The sequence below is a fragment of the Leopardus geoffroyi genome, chromosome A3 (assembly GCF_018350155.1).
Source record: "Leopardus geoffroyi isolate Oge1 chromosome A3, O.geoffroyi_Oge1_pat1.0, whole genome shotgun sequence".
In the NCBI taxonomy this organism is placed as follows: domain Eukaryota; kingdom Metazoa; phylum Chordata; class Mammalia; order Carnivora; family Felidae; genus Leopardus; species Leopardus geoffroyi.
In genome coordinates this window covers 62,939,867-62,950,887 of record NC_059336.1, presented here as the reverse complement: position 1 = coordinate 62,950,887, position 11,021 = coordinate 62,939,867, and the positions used below count along the sequence as shown (strand labels likewise).

Below are 11,021 nucleotides of genomic sequence, written 5' to 3'. Positions count from 1 at the left end.
GAGACTGCATCCTGGCTTTTCGGGGGTCAGGATCTGTAGCCGCACAAGCAAGTGGCGCTCAGGGACTCAGCTCTGAGCCACAGCTGTGCCTGCCCCAAGGAGGTGGGAGAGGCCTCTCACCTCAGTTTTCCAAGAGGTAGAAATGAGGAACTGAGAATAGACATGAACAGCAACCAAACCTCCTTTATGCCTAGCATGCTCCCCGGGAAAGTCAGGGCCCTGGGTTCAGGTCTACTTTGTCACAAGCTGTTTTTTTTTGGGGGGGGGGGGGCTTCTCTATCTTGTGGATGTGGGCTGCTGTGACTTCACAGTGAAGTGCCAGGGGTCTGAGATGCCACAGCATAAATGGGGTTCATCCTCCCAAGGTCAGGTTTGCCAGATTATGGGAGGAAAAACTATCATCAATTAAAGAAAAACATTTTTTAAGGTTATTTACTTCAAGAGAGAGGCAGAGTGTGCGAGCGGGGGATGGGAAGAGAGAGAGGGAGAGAGAATCCCAAGCAGGCTCCATGCTATCAGCGCAGAGCCCAACACGGGGATCGAACCCACGATCCGTGAGATCTTGACCTGGGCTGAAATCAAGAGTCAGATGCTAAACCAACTGAGCCACCCAAGCGCCCCCTATCATCATTCTTATACGGAAACAGCCATGTATACGTTACGAAATTGAAAGTATCATTCACACCAATTTTTAAGAAAATACAACATTTCAAACAAATCTCAAACTTGGAGCCCTTTCAAGCTATGGTCCCCAGAGGCTCATTCTTTACTGCTTTCAGACAAATACTCAAGCCCTCTGTACCTCAGTTTCTTCATCTGAGTAGTGGGATAACGGTACTCCTACACTTAACAAGGAGTCTGTGAGGGTAAATGGAGGTGGGGTGTGAGGAAAGGCTGGACAGAAGCAGGCATTTCCTCCTCTGTCCCGGCCGCTTTCAGGGCTCTAAGTGCTGCTGTCCCAGGAGAAAACTCTCATTTAATGGTTCACTGGGCTTCCCCCAGCTGAGCTGGGTGTGACAATCTCTGTCTCCTGGCCATGTGCCTGGTTACCCAGTTGTCAATGGCCTGGAGACTTCCTGCTTAAGTCCTCTCCACGATGGGGACGGTCTGATGCAGGGCACAGGGATCTGGGAAGGGTTGGGCATCCCCCAATACCCATCCCTTCCTCTGTCCCAATACCCCTTCCTCAGTCACTGAGTCTGGAGAAGCTGGAGGGAGAGGGGGCTTGGAGGAAGGGATGGGGTATTCCTTCTTCCTGAGGCTCAGAGTACCAGAAGCATTTCCAGTGCTATACCTAGGAAGGAGGTTGTGAACTGCCAAGCTGTGGGCTGAATCTGGACCCTACCTATGTTAGTGTGGCCCACAGCATACGTTAAAACTTGGAAAACCCACCTAAAAAGCTGAATTTATTTCTCATTTATTTAGAGCTTAGGCCTGACCAGTTTGGCCCATAAGACACTAATGGGCCAGAGTAAGCAGTCACTGCTATGTTCACAGCAGACTTTGCCACAGTCCCCACCACTCCCTAATGCCTCCCCCCTCCCCCCACCCCAGGCCCACCTGTCTGGTTCTTCCATTCCCAACAGCTGTCAGCAACTGTGGGCAGGAGAGGGTGTTCTCTGAATCTCCTGTAAGGAGAGATGTTTGGTCAGCTGGAGCATGATACCCGTAGCCCAGAACATGCTCTTCATTTAAAACTGGAACATTTCTGATGCTCTGGAGTGGCTAGTGAGAGTCAGGTGGCAGGGAAGGTCAGGGAAGCCAAGTGGGGTGGAAGGTTCCAGGTCCTCCTCTCCCTGCCTCCGTGGGTCACCATCGGCCCCACATGCTGCCCTGTGCATTGCAGGGGCCTGGGGGCTGTAGGCATAGATCCCCGAGGGAATACAGTTCTGCTGGGGCTACTGGAAAAGAAACCAAATGGTCACATTATCCACTATTTGGATTCCTGACTCTAGTGACCAGTCTCCTACACTGTCTGGGGTAGGTAGGTGGGAGTGTCAGTGCTGACACAGCCCTGCATGGATCCCCCAGAACAGCTTCCCTGAAGGGAGTGGGCCTCCGTGTCAGGCTGGGAGTCCCCACTTCCCAAACCTCTCAGATGGGGGGTGACCACAGCAGTGAGGTCAGGGCCCCTCTTTGCCATTCATTCATTCATCCATTCGCTCGTTCATTCAGTTCATGCTTGTAGAGCGCCTACTCAGAACCAGCAAATGCCAGAGGCACCACTTCCTCCTGAGTGACCTTGGGCAAGTCACAATCTCTGCACCCACCTCTCTCATCTGTAAAATCAGGGCATCTTAGCATCCGCCTCTGAGGGTTCTTAGGAAGATCAAATGACACGATGCTGTCTCGGCATGGAGCTGTACGCAGTAGGCGCTCAATAAAAGGTATCCGTGTCCCCAGTACTACGACCACTAAGGCTGGTCAGCTCTGACCTCTGTGGCGTCTTGCCGCCTCTGGCCTCCCCGCTCTCCTCCCGCACCCGAGTCTGGACCCCAAAGCCGGCCCGCCAGGTGCACAGAGGCCCCATTCTCCGGACGCGCGCGCGGCCCCTCGCCCCTCGCCCCTCGCCCCTCGGGGGCACCCTGCCCGCTGACCCGGCGACCCCGCCGTTCGCGCGGGCAAAGAGGGGCCTTTTGTTCCGGGGCCGCCCGCCCGGGCCGCGCGGCTCCCGCCCTAATCCGGCTAATTACCGTCCACATGGCGGCGGCGCGCGCTCGCCCACCGCTTTCCCACGGCCGCGAAGAAAGCCCCTCAGTGCGGCGCCAGAACAGAGAGCGATTCAGCCGCCGGCCCCGCGCCCCTCCGCCGCCCCCTCGCTGCGTCGTCTTCGCTCTTGTCCTCTGGCTCTCTGCGCCTGTCGCTCTGGGCTGTCCCCGCACTGTGTCTCTCTGATCCTTTCTGTCCCCCTCCGTCTTCTCTCCGTCTCTCTCCTTCTGCCCTTCTCTGCCTGTCCCCTCTGAGGCCTTCCGTCTGTCTCTCCGCTCCCTGGATCTCTCCCCCAGGCCACGGTTCAACGTGCCTGCTCACCTTGGGTCCATCTGGGGTCGCAGTGTGCCTCAGGCCCTCCCTTCTCTCCTTTCTGGGGACCCCAGGGTCCTAGCCCCTTCTAAGTGTGAGGAGACCAAGGATGCGCTGGGCCCACGCCATGACTTTCGCATGGTTTGGGAGGATGTTCCGGGCTCTTTCTGGTGGGAGGCAGCTCCAAGACAGTGAGAAGCATGCGAGATGTCCAGTGCTGGGCCAGGGAAGGTATGGTGGGGCTCCCACAGCAGTGTATGAGGAGGGAGCTGCGGGTGGACCCAGGATGCTCAGCTCATGGTGTCCTGTGGCCAGGCTACAAAGAGGAGCAAACTCTGAAGCAGTCCCAGCCTTGGGGGCAGCCACCAACTGCAAAGGGGTTGGCCAAGGAGAGGGTCTAGGTTGTCCTGGGCATGGGCCTAGCCCAGTCAGTCTGGACAACTGCTCTTCTAGAATTTATCGGGAGTACATGCCCAAAAGGTTCTGGGCAGGCCACCAAATGAGTCTTTTTGGCCACTTTAAGGCCTAAGAAATTCATTCATTCACTCATTTATTCATTCAACAAATATTTATCCAGTGGTTACTATGCGCCAGAAATCATTCTAGGCCACAGGGGAGAAACCAATGAGTAAAATAAAGATCTTGTTCTACATTCTAGGGGGGGTGGGAGGGCGGGGAGGAAATCTGGGTAAATCAATAAGGAAAACAGCTGTCAGATGGTAGGAAGGGCTATGGAAAAATGCTAAACCAGGAAGGTGTGTTGGGAGCTAGGTGAGGAAGGGATCAGAGGATGTCTCCCTGAGTTGGTAACACTTGAACAGAGACTTGAAGTGAGGTCAAAGTGCCTCCACTCCAGGGGCGTGACTGGGCCTACTGTTAAGTTCCTACCACAGATGCCAGGGGACTCTCCCTGGTACCTTCAGGCCCCCATCACTGGGAGATACTGAGACCCACATCGTCTCATTAAGGGGCAGTGGCCAGGAAGGGGCTGGCTGGAAGATGTATGCTACAGAAAAATTATTACTGCCCTTCATTTTTCTTGCCTTTTCCTCACCACTGTTAGGGATTTCCTGACAATGGTAACCTTTGAATGAACAGATCACAAATAAACCCTACAGCCCTGTGGGAAGGATCCTGGTCAGGGCCTGGTGGTCTGTGTTCAAGGGAAAATTAGGGTCCTCCCGTCGGCAAAGTGACCGAAGCCTTCTTTACATCTAGGTAACTGAGGAGAAAGGACTAGCGAGTTTTGTGAACTCATAAATCACAAGACGACCCAAGAAAGAAAAGGTGGGAAAGTACCCTCAGTGGGCTCATATTGGCCTCAGCCAAAGCAGGAAAACCTGGGGAATAGAGGCAGGACCGATGGATACACTATAGGGCCCGCAGTTGCTCACAGCTGAGAATTAGGGCCCCGAGGGAGTCTGGGGCCCTAGCTAGAGCATGGTTTTGTTAGTGTGTTTGCAAAGTGTGGTGAGTGTGGTGTCTGCCTGGAGGGAGAAGGCCCAGGGGACCTTTCTCAGCCTCTCCCACCTGCTTACTCTCCCACCCACACTGCCCACCCTGACAGGGCCTGGTCCTGGCTGAACTCCCACCGAGTCGGTTTCTGGGGGTGGGGAGCCATGGTGGGTAGATGGTGAACAGCCCCTCATTCTGCCAAGCTGAAGTGGGGCTGGCCAGGTTTAGGGGCACAGACAACGTCCACCCTGAATCTCCTTCCCGTGGGCCGTGTTGCTCTGGGCTTTGTGAAGGAAACAAGTGCCCATAATCCCGTTTAGGATCAACTGCGGGAAACCCCAGCTGAGTCTAGGAGCGTAACCTGCCCCTCACTAACTGGGAGACTGTGAGTGCACCATTGGACCTCTCTGGGCCTCAGTTTCTTCCCTTGGAAAGTAGGGATAGTAATAATAACCCCTCCTTGTAGGGTTACAGTAAAGATAAAATGAAGTAAGGATGTAAATGTGCTGTGTCAGCTAGTGACTTCTGGTCTTTTGGGACCAATATATTTTCCATTTTGACCCATTACCCACACATCTAATTGTTTTTTTTTTTTTTTTTTTTTTTTTAATTTTTTTATTTTTTTTTGAGACAGAGAGAGACAGAGCATGAACGGGGGAGGGTCAGAGAGAAAGGGAGACACAGATTCTGAAGCAGGCTCCAGGCTCTGAGCTGTCAGCACAGAGCCCGACGCAGGGCTCGAACCCACAGACCGTGAGATCATGACCTGAGCCGAAGTCGGACGCTTAACCGACTGAGCCACCCAGGCGCCCCCCACACATCTAATTGAAACAAATGTTTATACTTCCCTTATTATGTTGAATACATTGATCTATTCTATGCAGATCAAGAGGTTGGAAGTTTTTAAAAGATTGGAAATCATGACTCGTTGGGTCTCAAACTACAGTTTGAAAAACACTGCCATAAACCATGGAACAGGATACCAAAGCATTGGTGGTTTCAGCACCTGGAGAGCTGGCAGTGGGGAGAGCAGTGGCCTTGGGATCGATCTGTCACCCACCCTGATCCCACGGCGGCACACCACTGCTTCTCTGTAGATGACTTGAGTTTTACTCCTCAGCCATGTCCTCTGAGCACCCCCAAAATCTCCCTGCCAGCTGCAGTCAGCCTTATGCCACAGGCCAGACACAGCCTGCTTAGACTTTGAATGGGACCCCAGGTCCTTGCAGAAGAGGAAACTGAGGCCCAGCCAAGGAAAGCGATTTTGTCAAAGCCACCCAGTGAGTACGTGGCAGAATCAGAAGAGCTCAGGTGTCCTGCTGTCGGCCCGTGGTTTGTTTTCCCTCATGACCCAGTCTTCTGCCTGACTGAAACCCAGCCACCTGTCTCCACCTCTGCGGTTTGGGAATGGCCCCTGCCTGAGGAGAGTAGGAATAAAGCAGGAGGATCAGTCTTGAATCTATACACGTTAGCCATGTGGCCAAGGGCTTTAATGCTTCTGAGCCTCAGTCTTCTCCAGGAAGTGGGAATGAGGCTTTTACTCTTCCCAAGCCCCAGGTTTGCTTTGCAGATTAAATGAGATGTGTGTATGAAGAAGCTTGGAAAAACGTCTAAATATACTTTAAAAGTGAAATCTTCTTGAGGGTAAAGGAATGACTGAATAGGTGGGGCACTTGTTTGTTTGGCTTTTTGGAGGGCAAAATTATTCTTTATGATATTTCAATGTTAGACACTTGACCCTGAGTTTGTCAAACTCATAGAACTTCACAGCAGAGTCCATTTTAATGTGTGCAAGTGTAAAAAAGCATTTAAGAGGGTGGGAGATCCCAGGATGGAATGCAGACTGTGACAAACCCATCTGTATTGTAAATATATGAAACAGCCTCACTGAAGTGGGTGGGGGGAGAAGGTTCTGATTTAAGTAACTCTGGAAATGAGTAAAGTCTGTAAGACTAAAAGCAGAAGAACCTCTAAGCACTGCACTCTAGTTGATAAAGTCATTTCCCATGCAGCGTGGGCTAACAATTCTGAAACCACCATGCACGTATATTGGAACAGGACAAGCAGTAAATGGATGGTGGGTGACAGGAGCCACGTCTCTCACTGAAGGAGTGAGAAGCGAGAAATGACGGGCAAGCAGAGAGAGAAGGCTAGAGTGATGCTCATGATCATGGGTTGGAGTTATAGACATTAGTATGAACTCAGGTTTACCTTAATAGAGACACAGGTGGTTACATATAGAAATATTTATAGATGTGTGTGTAGACACACAGGTTAGTGAACACACAATATTTCCTTGTTCTATCAGTGGAGAGGGCCTGGAAGCAATGATACCCCGGTAGCAATGGGCACACTTAGTACTCAGATCTTGGTTTCTAATACCATTCTCCAATAAAAGGAACCAGAGCTCCTTGGAGAAATGGCTGATTCTAGGTTGGGGGCAGGACATACGCAAGATGAACCTGAAGCATCTTGTAGTGCCAGAAAGTAATGAAGTGCTAGAAAGAGAGAGAGAGAGAGAAAGAGAGAGAGAGATGGGATTAAGTTCAAAGGGGTGCAGGGGCCAACTGTAAGAGCTCCAGTGACCATAGCTGGAACAATTTTGAACAACGAAATAAATACAGTAGTGTTTGATTATTACCCAAAGTATAAAATAAGTATTCATGAGCAAATGATTAACCGAATAAATAAATGGGGGAGACGAGACAAAACTCTGGGGCAGAGGCATTCCAAGTGATATATGTGGACACTTTGTCTTCAAGGAAGAACGTAGCTGCCCACTCCTTAAACATGGGCTGGGCAGAGTGACTTCCTTCCAAACAGTGCAGTCTGGAAACACTCCCTCAGTCAGGCGATCCAGATTAGTACGGACAGTGATAAGTAATATTGATAGAACATACCCTGGATACAATGTGATGAAAATGGTGTCTTCCCCCAAACTCATAACCCCAGTCTCACCTGGGACCAGATGAGTCCCAGCTGAGGGGCATTCTACAAAGTACCTGATAAGTGCTCCTCAAAACTGTCAAGATGATCAAAAGCAAGGGAAGTCTGAGAAACTGTCACAGCCAGGAGGAGCCTAGGGAGACACAACAACCAAATGTAATGTGGTGTCCTGGAAAAGAAAAAGGACATTAGGTAAAACCAACCAACCAACCAACCAACCAAAAAAAAACCCTAAGGAAATCTGAAGCAAGTATGGATTATACTTTAATGATAATGTCAGCAATATTGTAAGGCTGATTAATAATAATGGATCAATATTGGTTTATTCATCGCGACAAATGTCCCATCCCAACATAAGATGATAGTAATAGGGGAACTTCGGTGTGGAGAATATGGGAACTTGGTACTATCTTCACACTGTTCCTGCATTCTAAAATGAAAGTTTTGTTTTAAAAATTAAAGACCTTGCGCTTATAGCCGAGATGGGAGGAGCGGGGAGAGTGCCTCTGGGAAGGTCTCCAGGAAGTACAGAGAGGACTTTGGGAACCGGTCAGGGTTGAGAAACAGCTTGGGAGGCAGGGCCGGAAGGAAGGTCCATACGTGCCCCAGCCTGAGAGGAGGCACGAGAAGGAAAGGATGCCTTGGGATGGGGTGTCTTGGAGCCCTGCCCAGAGGGCAGGAGGCTTCCCAGGAGGGCTTCTGGAGGAGGTGAGTGGGTGAGGAGTGATAGCCTGGCTCCTTGCCCTCCTACCACTTCCCAGCTGACCTTGTCATACCTCTGAGGCCAGCCCTGCTCTTCATTGTGGGAGTCAAGAGTTCAGCTCTGGAATCAGAGGAACTCTGACACTTAGCAGCTGTGTGACCTTGGATAAGGCTAACACCCTCTCTGCATTTGAGAGTCCTCATCTATACTAACTGGTGAGAAAATTTATGTTCAAGGGTTGTTGTAAAGGTAAACTGAGATAATGCCCAGGAGGGCCAAGACCTGGCACATACTGGAGACTTTATTGGTCCGTGCGCTACAGTCCACATGCCTTCCCTCTGATCTGCCCTGAGCAAGAGCTAACAGTCAACAGCTTCTCTTTCATTCCTGGGATCCAGTCCTTCCTCTGGATGCCAGGTCCAAAGTGGCAGTTTTAAAGCATAATCCCCAAATTCTGACACTCTTTTCACTTGGAGGTGGGATTTATATCCCACCCTCTTGAACCTGGGATGTTTGGCTGCTTCGGCCAATAGACCATTGTGAAAATGAGGCCATGCCCATTTCTGGACCTGGGCTTTAAGAAACTGTCAGTTTCCACTTCCGGTCTCTTGTGACTCTCACTCTTGGAATCCGGCCACCATGCCGTGAGGAAGCCTGAGCAGCCATGGAGGGGCCCATGTGGAGAGGAACACAGCCCCCCACTCTCAGTCTGGCTGAGCTCCCAGCCAGCTGCCAGCTCTTGCTTGTTAACCCTGTGAGTCATTGTGCCAGGCAGGGGATCCTTCTGTCCTCAGACGCGGTTCCCCCACGTCCATCTTGTAGAGCAGCACCTAATCCTTTCCCACCATGCCCTGCCCAGACCCTAGATTCATGAGCTGAATAGATGACTAGGGATGTTTTAAGCCACTAAGTTTTGGCGTTACACAGCCATAGTAACCTCAACATCCAATAACTGGACCCTCCTCCCTGAGAGTGAGCTGTGGTGTGGTGATCTAGTACATGGACTCTGGAACCAAACTGCCTGGGTTCAAATCCTGACTACCGCGTGTCAATTGTATACCTCTAGGCAAATTACCTACTCTCTGTGCCTCAGTTATTTCATCTGTAAAATGGGGCTAATAACAGTAGTTGTCAGAAAGATTAAATAAGCATAAAGCACAAAGAGAAGCACCTGGCACAATTCTGCCAAACCAAGGTGCCAGACTTCCTCCCACTTTAGAAGTCTGTTGTCTAAGGTCACTCTTGTCTGGCCACTTGGGTCCCCAGTCAGACTTCCCAGGTGCCACCAGCCTGCCCCTCTGGACTGTGAATTATTGCTGTATTATTGCTTTGTCTCTGCCTCGCTCACTCTAACGGCTCTCCTGGTTCCCTGGTTCTTCCAATACCTTTCTGATACTTCCTTTTGGCTGGGTTATTTAGGGAATAAGAAAGAGTTGTCAGATGGTTGTAGGGTCCTCGCCAACGGCGGGTGGTGTACTGACGGGGAGAGTCTTTAGCTTGTAAACTTCACTGGGAAACAGAAGCTTATCATCCATGCATCTCATAGGAAGACATTGATTTGGTGCTGAAACAAGAGTCCAGAGAGAATGGGACACAGTGTGAGTGAGTCTTACCTTGGCCAAGCCAGTTTTCACAAAGTCTTTCTCAGGAACTGCTTGATGGCACGCAGCAGACTCCAGAGGAAGCTAAGGTTTCGTCTTAATTAGATTTAGCCAGAGAGACATGAGCGTGTTCTAAGAGACTTTCCCACATAAGTCTTCGTGCAGGTTCTGAGAACTCAGAAATGCTTCGCACCCAGGTGCCCCCCCTCCCCGGGCTCACGTTACACCAGCTCCTGGAGCCCCCTTTGCTACAGGAATGCAGTAGCCTCTTCATTAGAGCTTTTCAAACCAAGGTGGGCACTGAGGGAAGGATTGAAGTTTGCCTGGGGTACAGGGAGCAGGGATTCAGCAACCTGAATTTTAGAGTTTGCCGGTCCTCAAGCCCCACTTAAGGATGATCATGCAACCTCCAGCACCTCCCCACGGAGACTTCCCCAGTGGCTTCAATTCCACCAGTGTGCCTGGAAGAATGGTCCACTTCTTCATGCTGGGAGCGTCATGTTGATGAGGCTGACCTGCAGGAATAGAATTTGAAAGCCACAAACCTCCCTCCACGCCCTCGCGGGAGACAGAGAGCAGGGAAGATTGAGAGCCTGCACCAGATTGAGAGGATCTGGGCACATGATGGGGCACCGAGCACCCCCGCAGGGAGGATGGGCTCTGCCAGTTTGGCTCTGCGAGGGGCTGGACAGGAAGTCAAAGGCTCTGGGCCTCCAGCAGACCTTGATAAGGGTCTGACTGCAGGGAGAGAAAAAGCCCAAGAGGTAGCTGTGTAAAGCCACCTGTCAGAGCCCTACCTGGGGCTACCTGCCCCCCAGGAGAAGTTGCCAAGAGTCCCCATTTCTGGAGGTGATCAGGGTGTGTGGAGTCAGGGGTATGTATGGGAGAGCCCTGAGTCTGAGTTGGCACTCTGCCACTGACCATGGTGATGACGTCAGGCACATTCTTTAGCCTCTCAGAGTCCCATTTATTTTTATTTTTATTTTTTTTTTAATTTTTAATGTTTTTATTTATTTTTGAGAGAGAGAGAGAGAGAGAGAGAGAGAGGAGCAGGGGAGGGGCAGAGAGAGATGGAGACACAGGGTCCAAAGCAGGCTCTAGGCTCTGAGCTGTCTGCACAGAGCCCGACACGGGGCTCGAACTCACGGGTTGTGAGATCATGACCTGAGCCAAAGTCAGACACTTAACTGACTGAGCCACCCAGGTGCACCCAGGGTCCCATTTATAAAACAGGGACAATATCATACACCGGTGCATACACATACCGCCATCACCACCATCAGTTTCCAGAGCAA

General features: G+C 51.1%; 1 long non-coding RNA gene across 1 annotated transcript; it reads right to left on the bottom strand.

Annotated features, from left to right (window-relative positions):
• Positions 1-536: 536 nt before the first annotated feature.
• On the bottom strand, positions 537-3,616 carry LOC123579689. Its single transcript, XR_006702896.1, has 3 exons — positions 2,694-3,616; positions 1,561-1,628; positions 537-572 (listed from the first exon to the last, which is right to left on the bottom strand). It is a non-coding gene; the product is annotated as an uncharacterized LOC123579689 (long non-coding RNA).
• Between the last annotated feature and the right edge of the window lie 7,405 nt (positions 3,617-11,021).